This window comes from Microtus oregoni, unplaced genomic scaffold (genome assembly GCF_018167655.1).
Source record: "Microtus oregoni isolate MIOR12 unplaced genomic scaffold, Mior012 000064F_ref0000363, whole genome shotgun sequence".
NCBI classification, from domain to species: Eukaryota; Metazoa; Chordata; class Mammalia; order Rodentia; family Cricetidae; genus Microtus; species Microtus oregoni.
The window spans coordinates 5,209,465-5,232,536 of NW_024543874.1; the positions used below are offsets into that span (position 1 = coordinate 5,209,465).

The following is a 23,072-nucleotide window of genomic DNA, read 5'->3' on the forward strand; positions in this document are numbered from 1 at the left end:
TGTGTACATGTACATGTGTGCACATGAAGACCCGAGAATACCCTCAATTGTCATTGTTCAAGGGCTATGAACTTTTTTTTGAGACAGGCTCTCTCAGTGACCTGGGGTTCCATTAGGTCAGGTTGGATGGCAGATAACCTCAGGGATCTGCCCATGTCTCCCTTTCTCCTGCACTAAAATTATAAACAGGAACTAGTACATCTGGCTTTTTTTTTTTTAAATGTGGAATTTGGGAACTGAACTAACTTTACCAACTGAGCTATTTTCCAAGCTTATTATTTTCATCTACTTAAACAGTAATCACATTTACTTGTGTGTGTACACATGTTAATGTATGCCACAGTGCTTGTGTGAAGGTCAGAGAATAACTTCAGGAACTGCTTATCCACCACACACGTCTAGTCCCAGGGATCGAACTCAGGTCATTAGGTTAGGCTTGCTGTGCCTTCACCCACTGAGCATCTTGCCAGCCCATTCCCATCATCTCCTTTTGGATGGAGGAGGCCCAGGCTCTGAGAGGTGAAGCTTCAGCCCAGAGCCCAGGCCAGTCCCATGACCGCTTAGGTGCAGCTCTCCTGTGCTAGAAGAGCTTCCACATACAGATGTCACAACCACTGTCAGTCCAAACAGTAAAAGGACGGAGGTTCTCCAGAGAATGATACATTTATAGGGACTTGGTGTGGGAAGTCCTTCTGTATATGTGTTGCTTTTTATTGGTTAATGAATAAAGAAGCTGCCTTGGCCTGTGATAGGGCAGGGTAGAACTAGGTGGGGAAACTAAACTGAATGCTGGGAGAAAGGAGGCAGAGTCAGGGAGATGCCGTGTAGCCTCAGCCAGAGACAGACATGAGGAACCAGCCGCATGGCGATACACAGATGAATGGAGATGGGTTAGTTTAGGATGTAAGAGCTAGCCAATAAGAAACTAGAGCTAACAGGCCAAGCAATGATTTAAATAATATAGTTTCTCTGTGGTTATTTTCGGGAGTCTGTGTGGCTGGGAAATGAACAAGCTGCCTCCTATTCCAGGGACCAGCAAATGTTTACAAGAAGACACAGGCTATATTAAATTATATGCATGTGCAAAGACCAGGGAAAAAATTTAAAGGCTAAGTGCAGAGGGCACCATAAGTAATTTTGTAGCTGTATCCTAATAATGAGGGTTACTACCAAGGGTGGCAGCAATCCAAGCTGAGCCAGGCAGTTGCTGGGCAGATGCCTGCAGAAGCATGCTCTGGGCAAGGCTGTGGGAGTCTTTGTGCCAGGCTGTGGCTCTGGCTGGGCCTATTGTGGTCACTCTTGGAATCACAAACGTGTGACACGGATCTCCTTCAGATGTGTTCTTAGAGGGAGACTGGATGCCTATCTGGGACCAGAGAAGTCACTGTAACCTTGATTTCCCCGAGGCATTTGCTTACAGAATTCGGTGGGCAGCGGCCACAGCAGAGCTGGCTGCTTAGTGCAGCCAGGCATCTCCAAGGCACAAAGCAACAGGGCTGTGCTGTGGGTGAACTTGGAACTAAGATCAAGGAAGGTCAAGTGGCCACCAGGCCTCCGAATGTGGACTTTCCAGATAGTCCCTGACTGAGTGGGAAACTGCATGGTAGTGCTCCCTCACTGCACTGAGGAAGGCGCTCCATCTCTAGCCTTTTTGGGAATTCCTAGTTTGGAATCGGCCATATGGTCATAGTTTTAGTTGCTGGGACAACTCCCCAGGAACTGTTAAAGAAACCCTTCCTTCCTCCCTTCCTCTTTCATTTAGTGTGTGTGTGTGTGTGTGTGTGTGTGTGTGTGTGTGTGAGAGAGAGAGAGAGAGAGAGAGAGAGAGAGAGAGAGAGTCTCATGTAGCCCAGGATAGCCTCTATGTACACAAAGATGATCTTGGATTGATTCTTTTGCCTCCACCTCCCTAGTGTTGGGATGACAACCATGAACCACCACATGTGGTTTTATGCAGTGATAGGAATTGCACCCAGGATTGTGTAGGCTGGGCAATCATTCTATCAGCTGAGGCATCCCCCAGCTCCAAGAAGTGATTCTTAATCTACTGAGTCCTTGGACCCTTGGAACTGTAAGGAGTCACACACGAACCCCAGCACACACATTCCTTGCTCATTCTGCTTCTGAAATAACATCAGGGTATTTCCAACCCTAAAGTTTGGTTTCTAGAATGCATGTGCCAAGGAGTCACCAAACATGCCCCTGGGTCCTTTCCTACCAGATATGTGACTCCCACTGTGCCAGTTGCTAGCGGGAGCTGTGCCCACTCTGCAAGCCTGAGTAACAAAACCTGAATCCTCAGTAGATCTTGTTTGTTAATCTTTGCATAGCTGTGACAACATCCCTGATGGGAGCAGAATCAGAAAGGAGAGGCTTATTTCTGGCTCAGTTTCAGGGGATATTAGCCTATCATGGCAGGAAGGTACCATGCCTGGGGCACTGTCCATGGTAGTGGAGCTTATGGTATGACTTGTTCATATTTTTGATCAATTATGAAGCAGAACACTTGGGCTGGGGTACAGACCTGAAGGCCACCCTCAAGTTGATCATGTCAACCAGCCAGGCTCTGTATCCTAAAGATTCCCAGATCTTCCCAAACAATGCCCCCAGCTACAGACCTACTGTTCAAACCATAGGAGCTGTTTGAACACTAACAGCCCCTTTCCAGGAGAGTAGGGCAGGAGTTGACAGAAAGCCAGAGTGATAGCTGTCTGGGAACTGCCACCAGAGAAGCTCCTAGAGCATGCCTTTAAAGCCACGTATTACACCTTTGCTGTGGGAAGCAGCACATACACTAAAACTGGAATTATGCAGAGAAGATTAGCATGGCCTCTGCGCAAGGACAACACGCAAATTCATGAAGCGTTACATATTTTTCCTAGAAAACTATACCCACATTCCCCAAAAATGGTTTATGGATGTTTGTCTTTGTTTAGGGTTTTGGTTACAAGTTATTATGACTAATAGTCAGGAAAAAAGCTAAACAAAGGAGATTAGATTCAGAGATTTTGCTTTGGAAAGAAAGGGGAAGTGCTGTGGGACAATGATCTTGTACCCTATAAAGATTTGTTTGTTGTATTGGTTTAATAAAACACTAATTGGCTAGTAGCTAGGCAGGAAGTAGAGGTGGGGCAACCAGAACAGGAGAATTCTGGGAAGTAGAAAGCTCTGTCTGCAGTCATCATCCAGACATAGAGGAAGTAAGATGTGACTGCTTTGCTGATAAAAGGTACCAAGCCATGTGGCTAACACAGACAAGAATTATGAGCTAATACAAGTTATAAGAGTTAATAGGAAGCCTGAGCTAATAGGCCAACCAGTTTATAATGAACGTAGACCTCTGTGTATTTCTTTGGGTCTGAACAGCTATGGGACCTGGCAGGACAGAAACATCTGTCAACACACCTTGTGCTGCTTCTGCACTTTCTGTCATTCAATTGTGTGTCTCTATTCAGAACCAGTGATGGTGGCTCTTCCCCACTGCAGACCACAGAAGCCTCTAGCTGTGTGGCTTCCCAAATTATCCCTGCCTATCCAGTTGTTTTTAAATTTTATACTAGTGTGTTACATGCATATGTGTTTGTGTGCCACATGAGTGCAGAGCCAGTGGAGGCCAGAGGATAATAGCAAAGTCCCCTGGAACTGGAGTTATGGACAGTTGTGAGCTGTCATGTGGGTGCTGGGAACCAAATTTGGGTCCTCTGTTGAGCCATCTCTCCAGTTCCCTGAACTATCTCCTGAGGGCTCTATTTTGAACCTCTTCTGGAAAGGTAGCTTTGGATCTCCTCATCATCCAGGGTCTGGGCTCAGAGCAGGTGAGATGGTGGTAGATGGTCCCAGGTGGGCTTTGAGCTATTGTCCCTACTGAGGCATGCCCTAGTTTTTCAAATGTGCAGGAATCTGGGAAAACTAGAACACACTTGTACGTGGGGACATGGGGTCTAGACCACAGTACTTAAAGCCTTTCTTGGTTTAAGGGCCATGCTCAAAAGGCAGGAACAGCTAGGGCTGGCACCATGGAGTTTGTGCTTAATGTCCTCTTGCCTAGCTCCCCTGCGGTGTTCTCTCCCTGGGCAATGGCTGGTGGCCAGGCTGGGTATTCCCTTCCAGGAGGCTGACCACAGCCAGCTGCCACGGGACTCTGAGCAGGGCTCTCCTGGGGCTCTGTTGACTTGACACATCATCTGACACAGCCCGCCAAGCCCTTGGGCTCTGAGGTACCAGCGTGATGGCTAGGGAGGCTGGGAAGGTGTCCAGGCAACGTCTGCTCAGAGCCATTCTGAGCACTCAGCTGTTCTCCTTCTTCTCAGAAAGAAAGGGATTGTGAGTACTGACCCCTGGCCTTAGTGATGCATAGGTGCCAGTCTCCCTGGAGAGGCAGGGAAGGAAGGACCATGCCTATGGGAGGGAATGGAGGATCTTCTGGTGGGGACATAGGTACTGCCTTTTCTGCTGCCTCTCAATGCAGTAGCAATGTGGGAGTTTGAAGTCATAAAAGATGACAGCAGCCCACTGGATCTTTTCTAGGGTTTTCAAAGGGGAGAGGTAACATCTGAACTGGCAGAAACCCAGACAGGGACCCTCCTTTCCAGGGATGCCTGGGTTCCTGATGCTTCCAGCTCCGGATGTGCAGTAAGCACCACTGTTAGGTCATGTCTCACAGGGAGGGAGTACTTGGCCCTTGATGTGCAGGCCTCCACAGTGGCAAAGCCCCCTGCCTTCTTCCATACCCACCTGACCCATTGCATTGATGACCCAGCTCTCCTTTCTGCACATGTTTTTATACCTGGCTCAAACCTTGCCTAACCTTGCCTCCTGATGGAGCCTGGCCCTGATAAGGTCACTGAGCACTGCTCTCAAAAGGGAAGCAGCCACGCAAAAGCTGTGGGCCTAGGGTGGGTCTCTTTGTACCTGGGGTTCCCATATCACTTTTCTCTTTGAATTTCTAGAACCAGAGCACTGTGCTTAGAGAAATCAGACTCTCTAATGATTTTGATCCACTCCTCCACTCCTGCCTCTATCATTGCTCTGTGCAACTTTTCAAAAGTTTCCTCTGCTTTCTTGCTTGGTGTTGCTTGCTCTTCCTTCTAGCGACATTGCACATTCCAACATCAGAAAATCAGTGTGCTGTGGGGCTACTATTTCTGAGCGGGGAGTGAAGTCCAGACCCCTGTGTGTTCTCGGCAAGGGCTATCCCACTGAGCTGCATCCTTAGCCCTTTGTTATTGAGACGGGGTCTCACCTTGGAGCCCAGCCTTCAGGGTGCCAGTGTTGCAGGCCATCTTTTATTTATATATCTCGTTTCTTCCAATGAGCACGAATGGTGCGAGTCTTGCTTGCCACCATACCTCCTGCCTGGCACACTCTTTGCACACTGCTCCCACTCATGAAACACTGCAGATCTTATAGGGGACACCCTTGTTTAACAGGGCTACCAAGAGGCATAGCTCACGAGAGAACAAGTGGATACACTTTATTTTGTCAGAATTTAAGACACAAACCCAAAGGAAACTGAAAAAGACAAACGGCATGGAGAAGGCACTTGCAATTACATGTGTGTTAAAGGCTTGTGTCCACCATACAGAAAGAACTCTCAGGGCCGGAGAGACGGCTCCATGGATAAGAGAGCTAGCTGCACAACCATGAACTCCTACCTAGAGGCTGCAATGGTTGAGAAGAATAGGCCAGCTACGGCTCCTCAGAGACTGGGCTCCCAGTCTGTTTTGTGAGGTCTCTGAGTAGACAGTCTGTAACTCAGGGTTCCCCATCACCCAGTGTGCCTGTCAGAGTGGCTCCCATGGCTGAGGACAAGTCAGTAAGAGATGGCTGGTTCATGCAACAGCCCACAACATCCTCCTGACTGGGGTGGCTTGGCGCGTGGGTGCTACAGCAGGAGTAGTGGGGTGTGGGAGGAGCCTGCTGCTGGGAGGCCTAGCTGTCAGGAGAAGCCAGCTAGCCAGTGGGACACTGTCATAGCAACCTAAACCATCTGACATAGAAAATAGGCTAATTTGTTGTAAAAAAAAATAAGTTTTAAATTTCTAATTGAGCAAAAGGCAGTTCAGCAGTTGAGCAGACACTGCTCTTGTGGATAACCCAAGTTCTGTCCCCAGGGCCCACCGCAGGTGGCTCGCCCTTGCCTGTAACTCCAGCTCCAGGGACCCAACACTTGTGGCCTCTCGTTTTGTTGGGTTTATGTTTTAAATTCTGATAAACAGTTTAGCCGTTTGTTCTTTCAGGAGTCATGCTTCTTGTAAGCTTGTTAAACAAAGGTGTCCCATAGATCAGACTCATGTACATACACATATGCACAAAATTAAAAATAAAATACACTGAAAACATTCACCCAATGTATAATTTGCCATTTTAAACTACACACACATGCATATACACATGTAATTTAAAAGTAAAATATATCTAATGCATTCATATGGTGTACAACTTATCATTTCAGAGTGTGTAGGGCAGCGGTATGTCACTCACACTGTGTGGCCGTCCATCCCCTAAGTCCTTCATCTTCCCAAGCGCAAGTCCTACACTCCTTTGGTTTTCTCATGACTGGCTTACTTTGCTTAGTGTGTCAGGTTTTTTCATGCTGTCTCGCCGTGTGTTGAAATCCCCACTCTGCTTCCGGTTGATTAACACACAGCTACTCAGAGAGCTTCTTCAAACTCCCCTCTGACCCTGCCTGCCCAGTCGCACTAGGTCTCCTACCCCTTATTTCCATGGCCTCATGCCAAAGGCCCGGCACAAAGCTCCTGGATGCTTTGCTGGGGTGACCCTGTCCCTCTTGGCCACAAGTTGTCTTTGCCAGTGCGAATGCTGGTCCTGTCCTCCAGGGGTCTGAGTGTGTGTAGGTGCCCAGCCATGGTCAGAGAACTCGGTATAGTTAGCAGGCCCAGGGCAATGTCAGATTTTCTTGTCCTTCCACAGCCAAGTTTCCGAGGTGCTATTTGAGAAGCCCTGCCAAGGGTAATGTGACATTTACATGACACCAGGTGGGGCTGCGATGGTGACATAACAGGCAGAGGGGGGTGTGTCTCTGGGCACGGAGCCCACAACTCGGCACAGTCTGGTGATTCTGTGTTGTGTAAATTAAAGCACAAGTCACCTGTTCCTCCAAGTCACGGCTGAAACCGGCACCCTCTGATAGGACAACAAAACCACAATGTCTGCCACCTCCTAGCTCTTTCCTCAGCAGGGCGCATTTGATGGGGTATTATGAGCTTCCTTGGTGGATGCCACCAGGAGCTTGAGCGCACTGGCAGTAGGCAGAGTCCTTTGTCCTAAAGGACTTCAGCAACCAGTTCACTCTTTCTCACTGGCTAAGGCTGCTTACTTACAGTCAGGACTTTTGTCTGACTGTCAGTGACACAGACTAGACACACCTGACCTCTGCGCTGGGGCACCTCCACCAGAAGGCAAGTAAAGTAGCTTCACCACCCAAAGTGGTTCTAGGGAGAAGCTACTGTCATTGGCTTGGTCCTTAGATGAGGAAGTGGCCATCTCTGCATATCTTAGAACTAGGCCCTCTTGGGGGTTTTCACTCCCTGGAGACAGGTGGAAACCATGAGGACTGTTTCCGCAGGATGACTGACATCCTCTGAGCGACTGGCACAGGCAAGGCAGTCTGGGGTTGATAGAGGCAGGAGGCAGGTCCCACTATGGCTATATGATACCAGCTCTTCATGACTCAATACCCACAGGGCCTGGGATTCCTATTTGAGTTGTCCAGCATGTCCACAATGGCCCTGGGGTCCTATAAACGCCTTCTCTTCCACCCTGTCACAGCTGCCTAAAACTTGCAGCCTCTGTCCTGGTTCACCTAGTTTCTTTTCCTTATTCCCTTGAACGTGCGGACTGTGACGGACTGGAAGCAGCTGCCGCTGACTGCGCATTAGGGGATTGTCACTCCTGGGCTGAGCTCATGATCACGGTACAGTGCCTGCAGGCATAGCTCCCACGGTCCTCTGCACTGTTGAGAAGGGTGCAGGCTCCCCAGCCAGGCCCAGGAACAGCAGCACCATGACGTGGGTCTGCTGAAGTGTATGTTCTGGGGGCCTGGAGCAGGGGAGAGGATGGGCTTTGGGGAAGCAAGATCAGGCCTTCTCTGCAGGCCCAGGCCCACCTCGAACACCTCCAGTCTTTGACTCAGGACCCCTTTCTCTGGCCTGTAATCTAGAGTGGTATCCTCCCTGCTAGGTGTGTTCAGCTTTGGCAGTCGTTAATGAACCAATGGGATTGGCAGGAGCAGCGGGCACCCAAAGTACAGTTGGGTATCTGGAGCACAATGCCTCATAGTTCCTATGCTTAGGATAACAGGATGGAGCCTAGGAGGCGGCCAAGGACGCACCATGTTAGGATATTAGGACATGGTACCAGGAAGTGGATGAGCCTGCCACATCACAGTCTTTAGACAGAGAAAGGTATTCAGACAAAAGTGAACACGAGGTGAGAGAAGAAGGCTGGTATCTCGTCCACCATGAGCCAGAGAGAGGGGCTGGTGCTGGGGGAGTCTGGTCTTTAAGAAGGATTAGGACTGATCTAAACTGGGGGGAAACAGGGGTAGACAAGGCAGAGGTGGTGGAGGGCAATGGCTTGAGGCACAGTCCTTGTCCCAAACCACAGAAGCCAGAATCCTCCACAGGAGACATCTAGGTCAGCCATGACTTTCCTCAGACAAGATGAATGAAATCGTCCTACAGGACGCTCGCAGTGCAGTTCTGAGAAACGAGGTTTTCATCCCTCAGCCTCAGTAGCAAACAAGTCTTTGACTAAGTCACTGCAGCTGGCGCCTTCTCCCCCTGCACAGAGAGTGTGGGGTGACTCTCAGCAGCTCCCTCTCCAGTCTTCAGGACTGTAAGTTCAGGACCAGCAAGCACTGTGTTAGTAAGCTAAGCTCTGCTCTGGGCACTAGACCAGTGAGTGAAACAGAAAGGCCATGCCCAGGCTGGCATGGGCCTGCAGAGTCCCAGGGTATCTTTACACAGGTGTCCCTGGTGACTCAGGCAGCAGGGACACAAGCTTTAGTCTGGGCCAGCATTTAGTACCTGCCCGTAGGTCCAGACTCAGCAGCTGGGTGGACATCCTAGAATTGGGCATTTTTGTTTGCTTTAGTTTTTCAAGGCACGGTTTCTGTGTGTTTTCCTGACTGTCTTGGAAGTTGCGCTATAGACCAGACTGGCCTTGAACTCACAGAAATCCACCTACCTCTGCCTCCCAGGTGCTGGGATTTAAGGTGTGTGCCACCACACCTGTCTAATAAATATTCAGGTGATGTCAAGATAGGCCTGAGATTCACACTGAGGGCCACCTGCTCCAAGAGGTCATCTGAGTTCCTGGTAAAGACTAGAAGCTTCTCAGTTATGCGTCCTGGGCTCTGAGAGCCACCTCTTGTGCAATATCTGGGTCACAGGTACCTTCCGCTCTCACACTCCTTAACCTTACCCAAGGAGAGTTTGGGATCCATGGGGAGCCCATGGGGTTGCCCGAGGACCCAAGAAGTCACAGAACATGTACTAAGGCCAGGACATACATCATGATGATAACCTTCATGTGCCACTGGGGTTACACAGGAGCAGAGAAAGGCCATGGCCAGCCCTTCCTCATGGGCTGTGGCTTAGGGCAGCACATCGTAACAAGTCCATGGCCGGAGTCCCTGGTGGGCCTGAAGGGTGACTCCGAACATAAATGCTGACATCCCCCAGATTCTCCCTCTCCTATGCTGCTTTGTTTCAACAGCTCTGGGATCTGACCCAGCTGTACCGTCTGTGCTCCTGGCGCTCAGCAGGTGTATGCGACCTGACACTCCCATACTGCACAGCACCGTGTGGAAAGCGCATTTGCATAGTTCCAGCAGACAGCGCCCCAACATGACTCTGTAAGAAGCCACAAGTAATGAGTAGGTTTTCAGAAAAGGCCACAGTGTTAGCTCAACTGCACTCCCATACTCTTTGTTCTGCGTATTTGTTCATGGGTAGGGGCACATGTACGCATGCGTGGAGGCCAGAGGTCTTGGGTATCTTCCTCCACCGTTTTCCACTTTAGTTTTTAAGACAAGGTCTCTCTCTGAACTGATCCAGCAAGACTGGCCAGACAGAAAAGCCTTAGGAACCTACAGGCCCCATCTTCTTGCCCAAGCACATGCCATTCTGCCTGGTTTCTTAAAGTGGGTGCTGGGGTTCAAAATCAGGTTCTCATGCTTTAAAACCTGAGCCATTTTCCCAGCCCCCATTTTACATTCTTCATATCCTTGGTTTTAGTTCTTTAAAAGACAAAAGGACCCTTCCATGTCAACAAGAAATGGGAACCAAAAGGCATTTACTGACTTTTCTCCTTGACATGAAAAGCAGACTAGGCCGCTCAGCAAAACGTTTTCATCAGTATGGACAGGAGGTGAGCTGGGGGGCAGGTCCACAGAGGCCAAGAACCTAATCCATAAAACAAGTGCCCTCCTGCAGACATGCCAGCTGGCTCCCGTCTGTTCCTCTTATCTTCCATGGATGCTCATCTTCTCTCCCCATCTGCCAGGAAGCCCGTGAGGGCCCCGCCACAGCCACACTCAGCTCAGGCAAATGTGACTTTGAAGCTTAATACTCATTCAATAATTAATTCCTAGGGATGAAACATTTGTCCATGGGCCTGAGAACCCCAAGTTTAAGCAATCTGGAGAAAGCCTCATGTCAAATGATTAGATAATAGGGCCTTATCATGACAACACCAGGGTAAAGTCCTGGGGCACACAGCCCCCAAAGGTAGCAAAGTTATGCTTCAGAGAGTGGGGTGAACCAAGGAGGGGAAGGTAAAGTCCACAGGATCACACACTCTGAGTGTGAGTGCCGGGCGTTCTTTCATGCCAGGAAGAGACACGCCTGCTTCCTTCTGAGAGACACCAAAGAAACAAAGGGCTGTTTGCTTGAAAACGTCTACAGAATAAAGTCAAGTGAGCATCCACCCTTCCAATGGCAGTCCTGTCCGGCCGGGGGAACCCTCACACAGACTGTCTCTGCACCTCTCCAGGGGCCATTCCTGCTTTTTAAGCCACGTTCCCTACCATGCACTCTAGCTGCTGCCTCCCTTCCCGCCTCGGTCTGCCCGTGGCTGGATGGTCTCATCTGTTTCCCGCACCGTCTGCATTCTGTGGTTCACTCACCCATGAGTGTCAAGCCATGGAGGAAAGAGAAACGGACCCCTGCCACCTGCACAGTGCAGTGGAGAGGCCGAAGCTGCTCTGAGTGATAAAATCTGCTCTCAGGACTCTTCTGGCCGCTTCTCAACGTGTTGGTAACCTATTCTACCAATGGGCAAATGAATGAGTGGCTGCCCCTGCGCCCCTCTGGGGCCCTCTGTCCAGAGCATGACAGTTTTTCTTCTCCTTGCTGTGGCTGAAGGATCGACCACTGCTCGTCCTTCATGGTTGTTTAATAATTAAATGAACTCCAAGGACTTCCTTTCTTTCCCGCTGGACTTAAACTTTCTTGGGGTTGGGGAACTGGTTTGGTAGTAAAGCACTTGCCATGAGGCCCAGAGTGTGAGGATCAGAGCCCACATAAATGCCAACAGGTGTACGAACCTACCTGTAAATCCAGCCTTGGAAGGCCAGGATAGGGGATTCCCAGAGCAAGCTGGCCAGCAAAACTAGCTATATTCGTGAGCTCTAAGTTTTTGAATGAGGTGGGAAAGCCAACAGTGGAGGACTCCAGAAGCCAACCTCAGGTCTCCCATGCATTTGCATACATGTGCACATGCGTTCTCATATGTGCCTTCACACACAAAGCATGCATATACATATATACCCAACAACACACATGCTGTGGGACAATGGTTTGTACCCTGTTACTTGTATTTTTAATAAATGCCGATTAGCCAGTAGCCAGGCAGGAAGTATAGGCGGGGCAACCAGGCAGAAAGTAGAGGCAGGGCAACAAGAATTCTGGGAAGAGGAAAGTTTCAGTCTGCAGTCATGACCCAGATACAGAGGAAGCCAGATTCAGAGCAAGCAAGATGTGACTGCCTCACCAAAAAAGGTACCAAGCCATGTGGCTAACACAGACAATAATTATGGGTCAATATAAGTTATAAGAGTTAATAAGAAGCCTGAGCTACTAGTCCAATCAGTTTATAATTAATGTAGCTTTCTGTGTGTTTCTTTGGTACTGAACAACTGTGGGGCCTGGTGGGACAGAAGCCTCTGTCAACACACACATACACATAAAAGTGGCAAAAGAAAAGTACCTGTTTCATCAGAGTATAATAACATAGCAAAGTCTACAAGTCATGACGGAACAAGTGAACAGATATGTACAGAACAGATGTGTGCTAAGACAAGCAGCCAGGACACTAGTGTAACCTGTGCTTTGCTTCCATTGTCCTTTCTAGGCAAGGAATCGTGTATTCCTTAACACCAGAGCTCTCTCTTTTTTAAAAAGAATTATTTATTTATTTATTATGTATACAGTGTTCAGCCTGTATGTCTGCCTTCAGGCCAGAAGAGGGCACCAGATCTCATTACAGATGGTTGTGAGCTACCATGTGGTTGCTAGGAATTGAACTCAGGACCTCTGGAAGAGCAGCCAGTGCTCCCAACTGCTGAGCCATCTTTCCGGCCCCATCAGTGCTTTCTTGCTCAGAAGCTGCAAGCTCCTCAGAACGTTTATCATGTGAATTTACCACCACACATTTATTGTTTCTATTGCTGGTGGGTGTCGGGGTAGTTTATTCTTTGGGCTACTAGAGATGATGCTGGAACATTCTCTATATGCCTGTGCCAGAATTTCTGCTTGTTTTGTGATGTATTTAGTCAACACAAAAGATATTACAGTGAGAGAAAGAGGGGGGAGAAGGCTAGCTGAGCATTGGGGGAGATCTATGATGTGTGAGGCCCACACCGCTAACATCATGCACCACCCCCCACCTGTGAGGTAGGTGGTTAGGAACCTCTGTGCACCAGGATGCTCAGGAAAGTGCAGGGTGAGGGAGGCTGGTAAGTAGATTTTAAATCCAAGAGAGACAGCTTCAAAGCAAAGCGAAGAGAAGCAAGAGTCCAGTACAGATGCTCACATGAAGGTCCAGGGAGAAACTGTCCCCTCAGACTGTCACTCCATAGCTCTGCTCTTGCAGCCTCGGCCACAGAACGAAGAGCCCCGGTCCGAGTGAGGTTTCCCAGTGTGCCAGATACTATCTCCTGTAACTGACACCCCAGAATTGTCAGCCAAACTGTACACACCCGAGGTGACTGGCAGACTGAGGAGAACTTTGCAACATTCTGATAAAAAAGTCAATGAAATCAGGCTAAGCTTTTCCCTAGACAGAATGGAGGTGCTGGTGCCTGGAAATCATTGGGAGAATTTAAGTGATTAAGCTCTGCTTAGGAAATCTGTCTGCTATCAGAGTTGGCTGGGCAGGAATACCTGGTGTTCTTTGCTTGCCAGTAAGAGATAAGCCTGTTTCCCTTTGAGGAACACCAAAGAAACACGGGGTTGTAAGCTTGTTTCTGTCGTGCATATGCATGTATGTGAGTGAACACACACACACACACACACACACACACACACACACACACACACATCTATGAGAACTGGAGGTCGATCCTGCTGGGAAAATTGTCTGGAGAGCACTAACAGCTAAGATAGGATTGTCCCTGTGGTGTAAACACACATCCACATGGGCACACAAACACCTGTCCAGCGACAGACAGAGTGGAAGGGTTACCTACCTGCCTTCTCCCTCAGTCCAGGCCTGAAGCTGAGCTCAGCACATTTGTGCAGGAAGATGCATTGTGAGGGCCTACATGCAAGGTGGCCTGGGGACACCTGTTCTACCACTGGGGTGGGGGTGTCTGTCTGGGAGGAACTGTGGGAGGTTGTGATGATCCCATGCTCATTCTTTCTGGCTGCTTGAGTATTAGGAGGCCTTGTAGGCCAGCTCCTGCCTGATTTTTTTCTTTTCCTTTCCTTTCTTTCTTCTTCCTCCCTCCCTCCCTCCCTCCCTCCCTCCCTTCCTTCCTTCCTTTCTTTCTGGCTAAGGGATATGGGCGTGGCTCTGCTCCTGTGCACAAGGGTACTCTGCACTGTGTTGTCAAGGGTAGATGAGGGAGAACGGGACTTTCTCAGAGTGAAAGAGATGTGATAATTGAGCAGAGACATTTGTACAAGGTTTCAGAAAGAAACTATTCTGCCTGTCTGGGTTCTGCCCACAGCAAGCCTCCTAGAGAAACATCTTGGGTTTGAATGAATGTGCTCAGGTTCTGGGGTCCTAATCATGGATGTGGGCTGGGCTTCTCTTTGATTACACTCTACAAGGGGGTAGCTGCATTATAAAGTCTCAGGAGCAGAGCTGGCTTCTGAGTGCCCCTTTTCTAGTACCACATCGATGGACGTTGTTCCTGAGTACCATGGGCAAGCCTTCACCTGTCCAGCCCCCAACGTTGGTGTTGAGGGTGGAATTTCAAGCCGAGAACCTGCTGGGGGGGGGCGATGAAGGGAGTGGGTGGCAAACCTGAAAGGTGCACACACAGGAGGGGGGGGGGAGAGGGAAGATGCCTCCTTCCTCTGAGCAGAAGGCCAGGCACTAACACAGTCACAGGACTCATTTCAGCAGATATCACCCTACCCTCGGGGAAAGCCAGGGACTTGCCCTAGGCCACCCAGCTGCTTTCCAAGCTTCCTTTGACCCTGGAGTCTGGCTCAGCGTCTTCCAGCCTCCTCCCTGACCTTCGCTCTCAAATGGGAAGGTGTGAAGGAAGCAGATTTCAAGCGAGGCTGCAGAGAACCTGCTTAGTACCAGGACTCTGCTTCAGTCTGACTCCAGCGTTAACCAGTCAGGTTCCCCAGAAGAACCTGCTCTCTCTCCACCAGGGGCAGCAACTCAACCCGGAGGTAGAGTCCCAAGAGACCCAGCTTCCTGCTGTGGGCATGGAAAGGCGAACACCTGGACCTGCTCTGCTTCCAGAGGATGCATGCTTGATAAACAAATTATTCGGCTTTTTTATAGATGCCAAACTGAGATCTTCTTTCTTCTCTTCTTAGAGGAGAGACTTGGCCCACGGGGGCTGCCTTTGGGATGGGCACCGGTGCAGTAATGGTGGTCCTAGTCAGAGCTCCACGCTGAATGTCCTTCTGTAACTGCTTCCCCTTCTCACCCTTGGCCCTGAGGAACCACTTGGAGTCAGCTGTCTTGACAAGGAGTAAACAGAACTGGGTTCTGTAATAAATGTTCTTAAGATGTCTAACCACAGGAAAGGAATTCCCTTTCTTTGGGTCCAGTTCCACACCAGCCTCAAAGGACCCTGAGGCACCTGCAGCCTGAGGCTGCCCGGATAGGAACATTATTGGCAGTGTGGAGTCTCTCAGAGGGATCTGAATTATTATCACAGCCTGAGGTCAGTCACACAGACAGGGTCTATGCTGGCGTCATGTGACTAAATCCAGCCCTCCACCTCAGGAGGGCCTGGTGGGTGACTCTGGCCACCTGTGGCCTATGCCCCTACTCTTATCTTTGTGGGCATTTCATAAGCAATCCAGTTCTCTGTGTCGAAGCAAGGCCATCTGATACCACCACCTAACCCCAGTCATTTAGTGTCATGGAAGGAGCCACCATGACCTGGAGCGTCTCCCTGCGGCATCAGACAGGACATAGAAAGACCAGATCAAGAATCAAGTTAAACAAGGCAAGCTGGGGGTGGGGGTGGAAACATGGCTGGTCAGGGCTCAGAGCAGCTCTGCTATGGGAATGCCAAGTCCCTAAGGTGGGCATGGTGGCCATGGTGGCTGGTGCAAGCATAGTCAGAAGCTGGTTTTGTGGTAAAGACCAGGAAGGCTGACAGTGACCGGCTGTGTGCTCACTGGAAGCCCCTCTGAAGCCCCAGAAGACAGGTGGGAGAGGACAGGAAGGAGGCCAGAGACTTGTCTGAGGCCATTTGGGGCCACTTGGTTGAGCAGGACACACACCGAGGGCTGTCTGGCTCTAAACCTCAAACTGCTTTCCCCGTTAGTTCTCCAGAGAGCCAATTGCTGGTAAAGACAGATAATGAACAACTTTTAATTCTTACTGGCCTCAAAGAGCCCTAATTAATAAATTCAGAGATTTCCCGCCCTTGGCAAGACCTGTCCGGTGAGACACTTATTGGCCTCTGAAACCTGAGATGCTCTTGTCGCAGACAGCAGTAGAAGAAATTGTATGCCCAGCATCTCCTGAGGAGTGCTGATGTGGTCCCACAGCAAAGGAAAGCATTGGTTACACAGTCAGCTGGGCAAGGCAGGGCTTGGCCAGCGGGGCTTCACGGAACCTGCTATCACCTTTATTTAGAAGCAGCTTCCTCCATAGAATTGGCCCTGCTGGGGCCCAACTAGTGAGAAGACATCACCCATGCTAAGCACATTTTCCCCAGACGATACGGGCAGTGACTGGAGTCTAATGAGACAGACATCATGCCTGGTGAATTACACAGAACTCGAGCACACGAAATGTCACCTCTGGCCTCCATACACACACACGTGGATATGCAACTGTATACATATGCACACTCCCCACCCCCCCCCACACACCATACGCATGCCAGGCAAGTACAGACGACAAGTCCCTAGCAGTGCAGGTATCTTGTAAGTTCTGCCTAAGCAGACCCTAATCTCCTTGGCTCCAAGCTCTGCAGTGACTCTGTGACACCCGGACCCGCTGGCCTTCGGAGCCGAACCTCACAGCCTCAGCGCCTCTCACTTCCCATCACTTCTGCCCAGGCAGGGCCCTGCGGTCTCCTTTGGTTGACTGTGACAACTGTGCTTCCACCTTCAGGGCCTTGGCACTGCCAGCCCGTCATTCCCCAAACACCCCACCCTCTCCGGAACGAACGCCTCTCACCCGTGCTCCAGTTCACAAAGGCCAGCCTCTGTAACCACAGTGAGAGGGCTCCGTGGACTCATTCAGCTCGTTTTCTCTGTTTAACCAATATATTAGAGGACATATAACAATATCTAACTTGCTCCTGCCGCTAACAAGTAAGCCCCAAGAGGTCAGGAACTCTCATAGGCTTAGCACTGGCACTGCTAAGGACAGGGTCTGGCTGTGCTAGATGCTGAGCACTGGCATTCCTCTGCACAGAGTACTGACAGTCCCCTGCATAGAATACTGACAGTACCAGGCACAGAGTACTGACAGTCCCCTGCAAGAGTACTGACAGTCCCCTGCAAGAGTACTGACAGTCCCCTGCAAGAGTACTGACAGTCCCCTGCAAGAATACTGACAGTCCCCTGCAAGAGTACTGACAGTCCCCTGCACAGAGTACTGACAGTTCCCTGCAAGAGTACTGACAGTCCCCTGCACAGAGTACTGACAGTCCCCTGCACAGAGTACTGACTGTCCCCTGCACAGAGTACTGACAGTCCCCTGCACAGAGTACTGACTGTCCCCTGCACAGAGTACTGACAGTCCCATGCATAGAATACTGACAGTACCAGGCACAGAATACTTAAGTCCCAGAGGCCCCCCTTCTGGGGTTACCCAGACCTGGCAGAAGCCTCAGGACTTCCTGGTGCTGCTTCTGGTAGTGATGTGTCCACCTCTCAGGTGACAGAGCAGCTGTGTGGATACAGGGTCAGGGTGTGACTGCTGGAGGCAGTGGCAGCTGAGAGCTGAGTATCAGGTGCCACCTGGGACTCTGGGGGCCTCTTCCAAAGCCAGTCTGCACGTGCTATAATGTGACTAGACTGCTTGGCACGCTCCACCCTCCCTTGCGCTGTTGGCACCCCGCCGTGGCCTGATACTCCCCAGTTCGGTGTCGGGGGGTAGACTGTGCAGGGCTCCCTCTTCTGGGAAGATGCTTGGTCAGCAGCAGCCGAAGAGGACCAAGCCAGAATATTCCATGCATTTGATCACAGAACTGGATTCCCATCTCATCTCCTTCCTGGCAATGACTGTTCTCAGGCTCTAGGTAGTTGCTAATGGTCACACAGGGACATTTCTGCAATAGATGTTCCGGCTTTCAGGGAAAGAGGGTCCCCCCTTTCCTGACAGATGTCACGTCTATGAACTGACATTTATGCAGGACCAGCGAGGAGGGGCTGAGGAGTCAAGAACATTTACTGCCTGATGGGAGACCCCCACTCCCGGGTTCTACTTCCAGGAGGGAATCCTGGGGAAGTTAGGTTCCTGTCATCAGAAAGGGAGCTAGACACAGGGTATGCTAATGAGCTCAAACTAAGCGAGCTCAGTCACCAGGGTCATATTTTATGGAGGAACTGTGAAAAGTAGAAAATCTCTTTTCCCTCCTGCTGTAGGATTCTTACAAGGTCTGAGGCCTTGTATAGAGTGACAGTCACATATGCCTCCAGGTTTCAGAGAAAAATGCCTCATCGCGCAAACTCACGCCCCGCACTGGTACCCCACATTCACAGAGCACCCTGTGTCCATGGGAAAGCGGCTGTGTGCAGGGAAGGCAGGGTAGGGCAACACGAGGTGGGTGTGTGCAGGGTCTTCTCCGCTCCTACAACCAGCAACGCTTTCCTATTCACTTTGGAAGTTTGTGGGTAAACTAGTATGGAGGACACAGAGAAGGAAGATGAAAGGGAAAATTCCAGAAGGACAGGGGCCAGGGAGAAGGAATTCGGAGCCTGACTTCTTAGACCCTGGTTACATCGATCTGCAAAACCACGTCACTTTGTGGCCTTGTGGACGTCCTTATCGGATGCTCTGATCTCTGCCCTCAAGGTGACCCTCCTGCTTAAATTCTAGGGTTGGCAGATTTCCCTGACCTGCAACCACTGTGAGTCAGCAGTTTTGAAAGGACCGGAGCCAGTTCGCTCTCGTATGTGATGATAGATTTCTTTCATTTTTATTAGACACAACCTGGGCACATAGAAGAAACTAGAAAACCCGAGTTTTCCTTTCGCCAAACTGCAAGGCCTCCACTCATGAAGACAGGGTTTTGGGGCAGCCGCCAGGACACCCGCATTATCAGAGGCAAACTCCTAGGTCTGGGGCTGTCATTCAGAGGTAGAGCTCCTGCTTAGCGCCTAAGAGGCCAGAGTGTGCAACAAAATGATGAAATAAGTAAATGGAAGAAGAAAAAGGAAGCTGCAATCTCCCACCTCTTCACCGCACCAAACAGATGTCGATTTAGGTGACAATTTTGAGAATCCATCTCCCCCCCCACACACACTGTTGAAAGGTTCTGAGGGACAGTGGGTGGCCTGTGGGGGTTAGAGATGTCTGTGTGGGCTCTTGCCTCTGCCCTCTGCCACCTAAGGGATGTAGTGATATCTCATTTATATTTTAATAAATAAAGCTTGCCTAAGGATCAGAATACAGAACAGCCACACTAGTCAGCCATACAGACAGGCAGTGATGGCACCTTTAATCCCAGCAGCCACTCTAGTTAGCCATAGAGGCTGGGTGGTGGTGGTACACATCTTTAATCCCAGGACTAGAGAGGCGGCATGAAACAGGAACTCGCTCTCTTTCTCTCTGAAGATTTCTCTAGTGGCTTGGCTGCTTTGCTTTTCTGATCTTCAGGTTGAACCCCTATATCTGTTTCTGAGTTTTTATGTTTCATAAACATTTGACACCCAATATTTGGGGTACAAATTCATAAAAAGACATTTGCCAATGGATAATAGCAACTGGCACAGGCTGGAGCTGTGCGTGGCACTCCAGCCCCACCTGGCTAGGCTTTCTCTTCTTTTTTCCCCAAGTCTGAGTGAGTTTGGGATTTTCCTGTTGTAGCCTCTCTGAAACTATCTCCAGAACCACCTGGGCTCTAGGCAGCCCCTCCCCCACATGCCTTTTTGTGAACAATCCCCCTGCGCATTTTTCTGACAGACAGCTCTTGCTCTCTCTCTCTCTCTCTCTCTCTCTCTCTCTCTCTCTCTCTCTCCACCGTGGGTTGTGGGCTTTCCCTGAACCTTCTTGGGCTGCTGCCAAACTACATAGCTGCCTTGAAATCCAGTCAGACTTTTACTATTCTATGCAGCAGCAAAAAACCTTACATCGTCATCAACTCTGTCAGTAGATTTAATAAGACAACTGGGAATTCTTAAAGGGAGGGATTAGTTAAAAGAGAGAGTTTTTCCCCTACATTAAAAAATGGGAAAAACTGCATGCCTTTAATTCCAGCACTCAGGAGGTGGAGGCAGAGGCAGGCAGATCTCTGTGAATTCAAGGCCAGCCTGGTTTACAAGGCTAGTTCCAGAATAGTCAGGGCTACAAAGAGAAACCCTGCCTTGAAAAACAAACAAACAAACAAAAAACCAAAAAATGGGAAAACCATTACAATAGAGTGATTTGGTCTCTGTATGATAATATGCTAGACAGTTAAAAAATGGGACAATTAAATGAGAGGATATCTAATTTAGATGGGATTTACATAATGCCCATTGTAAACATTATCAGCTTTATCATTTCTGTCTTATCACTAAAAAAATCTGGTTAATCTGAGTGTTAAGATATAGGTCTCAGAAAAACCTAATAAAACAAATCACAGAGATATTTAAATCCAGACAGAAGAATTCAATGGCGAACCAATTTCAGAATTGCATTATAAAAATAGAGAGGAACAGCCTAAGGTTTTCAAATAATCAACCTTAATATATCCAGTGACCTTACAGGAATTGCCAAATGGCAGAGGCTCTGTTACAGCTAAATGGACTCCTGTGCAAATGTTAGATTTAAGGAGATTCAAGGAAGCAATAGTCTCATATGGCATGCATTCACTTTTGTGAAGCAAATGTTAAAGTCGTTCGTGGTCAATTTGTAATACAATTGTTCCTAAAGACTGGATAAAATTAGTTAAAGGTAGAGTCTGGTCCACAATTACAATGGAGCACCTAGTTCAGAGAAGAGGATAAGATTATTGAACAATGGAGTAAAGCTAGAGTAGAGAAATCTCCCAAGATCAAATTCTTGGAGGAGATTATGCTGCTATAGAAAGGCCAGCTGTACATGATAACCACACCCTGGATTTATGCGGTGCAGAAGCTTTGAATGCTTGGGATAGAATTGAAGAAATAGGAAAGAAAACTGAGTCATTTATTGAAGTTATACAGGTCCGAAAGGAAGCCTTTAGGGATTTCCTATGAAAACTGACTTCAGCAGTAAATAGAAAGAAGCTAGACAATTAGTATCTGAATCTCTGGCTTTTTGAAATGCCAATTCTCTATGCAAAAGGACAATTAGGCCATTAAAAGCGAGATCAGCACCTTTGGAGGAATAGGTCCAAGATACAATTAAATATTGAATCCTATGACAATGATGACGGTAGGAGAGGTGATTTCCAGAGGATTTAGGAAAAAATCAAAATGTCAAGTGTTATAGTTGTGGCAAACAAGGTTACCTTAAAAGGGACTGTAGACAGGGCATTCCTAGAAACAATGTTTTTTCTAAGTATAACCCATTTAGAATGCCCCTCCCTTCTGGATTATGCAAAAGGTGTGGCAAAGGCAGTCCTTGGAGTAATGAATGTGGCTCAATGGGGGATATTCATGGTAACCTTTTGTTGTCAGGAAACACCATAAATGGCCTCTTGCAAGCTCCTATGCCAAATTCAATTCAGTTGTTTCCTGCCATCGTAGAGGAAATGCCTTCCCAGAGCAATTAAAGATCCTAATGCCTATTGTAAAAAGCCATACAGCTCTGGAAAATGAACAGCTGTAGAAAAGAGAACAAAAAAAAATCAGGAGAAACCATAAAGCAAATATTTTGGCAAACTTCTATAAATGAACAAAGACCAAAATGAAAATTACAAATAAATGAAATTGTCATTGAAGGAAGGTCTGGTGAATACAGGTGTGGATGTAACAATAATTTCATCAGAATCTTGGCATCCAAATTGGCCTCTTCAGGCTGTGAATGTTTAGATTTTAGAGATCGGAACTTTATCTCAGGTAAAGCAGAGCATGAGATGAGTTGAATGTATAGGTCCATACGGACAGAGAGGAACATTAAAATCATACATGGTTAATAAAGCAATGAATTTGTGGGGATGTGATTTGTTATAGCAATGGAATACTCAGATTAACATTCCCCCAATCTTAGAAACAAACCATAAATTAACATATGTTTCTGGGAATATTACAAAGTATTATAAAGAACAGTCACTGGCCATTCAGGTTGTATAAAAACAGGGCATAGCAGCTGCTGCTATTTCAAAGGTACCAACAGCCCTACCTTTAAAATGATTGACAGACAAACCTATATGGGTTAAGCAATGACCTTTAACAATAGAGAAATTGTAGGCTTTAGAACAGCTGGTACAGGAGCAACTAGATGCTCAGTATATTGAAGAATCAACCAGCCTTGGTATTCTCCTGTATTTTTTGTTAAAAAGAAATCTAGAAAATAGTGACTGGTAATAGATCTAAGAGCTGTTAATAAGGTGATTCAGCCAATGGGATCTCTACAGTCTGGCATTCCTTTGCTTCTCTATTGCCTAAAGGATGGCCTCTTACAGTTACTGATTTAAAAGATTGTTTCTTTACTATACCTTTACAAGAAAATGACAGAGAAAATTTTGCCTTCATAGTGTCTACTTATAATAATTCTCACTCTGCTAAGAGATATCAGTGGAAGATTCTCCTATAGGGAATGTTAAATAGTCCTTCCTGTACCAATATTTTATAAGCCAACCATTGGAAATAATACATAATCCATTTCCCGAATCTATAATTTACCATTACATGTGCTTTCTGATTCAAATGTAGATACTTCAGAAAAAAATGTTGGAAGAAGTAAAGAAAATTTTGTCTTGTTGGGAAGTACAAATTGTTCCTGAAAAAATAAAGGGGAGATAGGCTATAAAATAGGTTTACAAAAAAAAATAGACACCAAAAGGTACAAATTAGGAGGGATCAATTGTAGACTCTTAATGACTTCCAAAGGCTGCTAGGAGATATTTCCCATCTATGCACACTATTTGGATAGGTCCTAATGGCCTGATTAATTTAAACAAAACCTTAGATGGTAACAAGGACTTAAATAGCCCCCAGGGAATTATCAGCTGAAGTTGAGAGAGAATTGGCTTTGATTAAAGAGAGATTACAGAAGGTACATGTGGATCGTGTAGATCTGAATCTTAACTGCATTCTGGT

The 23,072-nt window shown here is 48.1% G+C and overlaps 1 protein-coding gene and 1 non-coding gene across 13 annotated transcripts in view; one reads left to right on the plus strand and one right to left on the minus strand.

Moving 5' to 3' along the window:
* Prkag2 (protein kinase AMP-activated non-catalytic subunit gamma 2) overlaps window positions 1-23,072 on the minus strand; it is a 271,437-nt gene that overhangs the window by 106,868 nt on the left and 141,497 nt on the right. The gene's annotated exons all lie outside the window — the stretch shown is intronic.
* On the plus strand, window positions 2,771-2,877 carry LOC121440073. Its single transcript, XR_005973327.1, has one exon. It is a non-coding gene; the product is annotated as a U6 spliceosomal RNA (small nuclear RNA).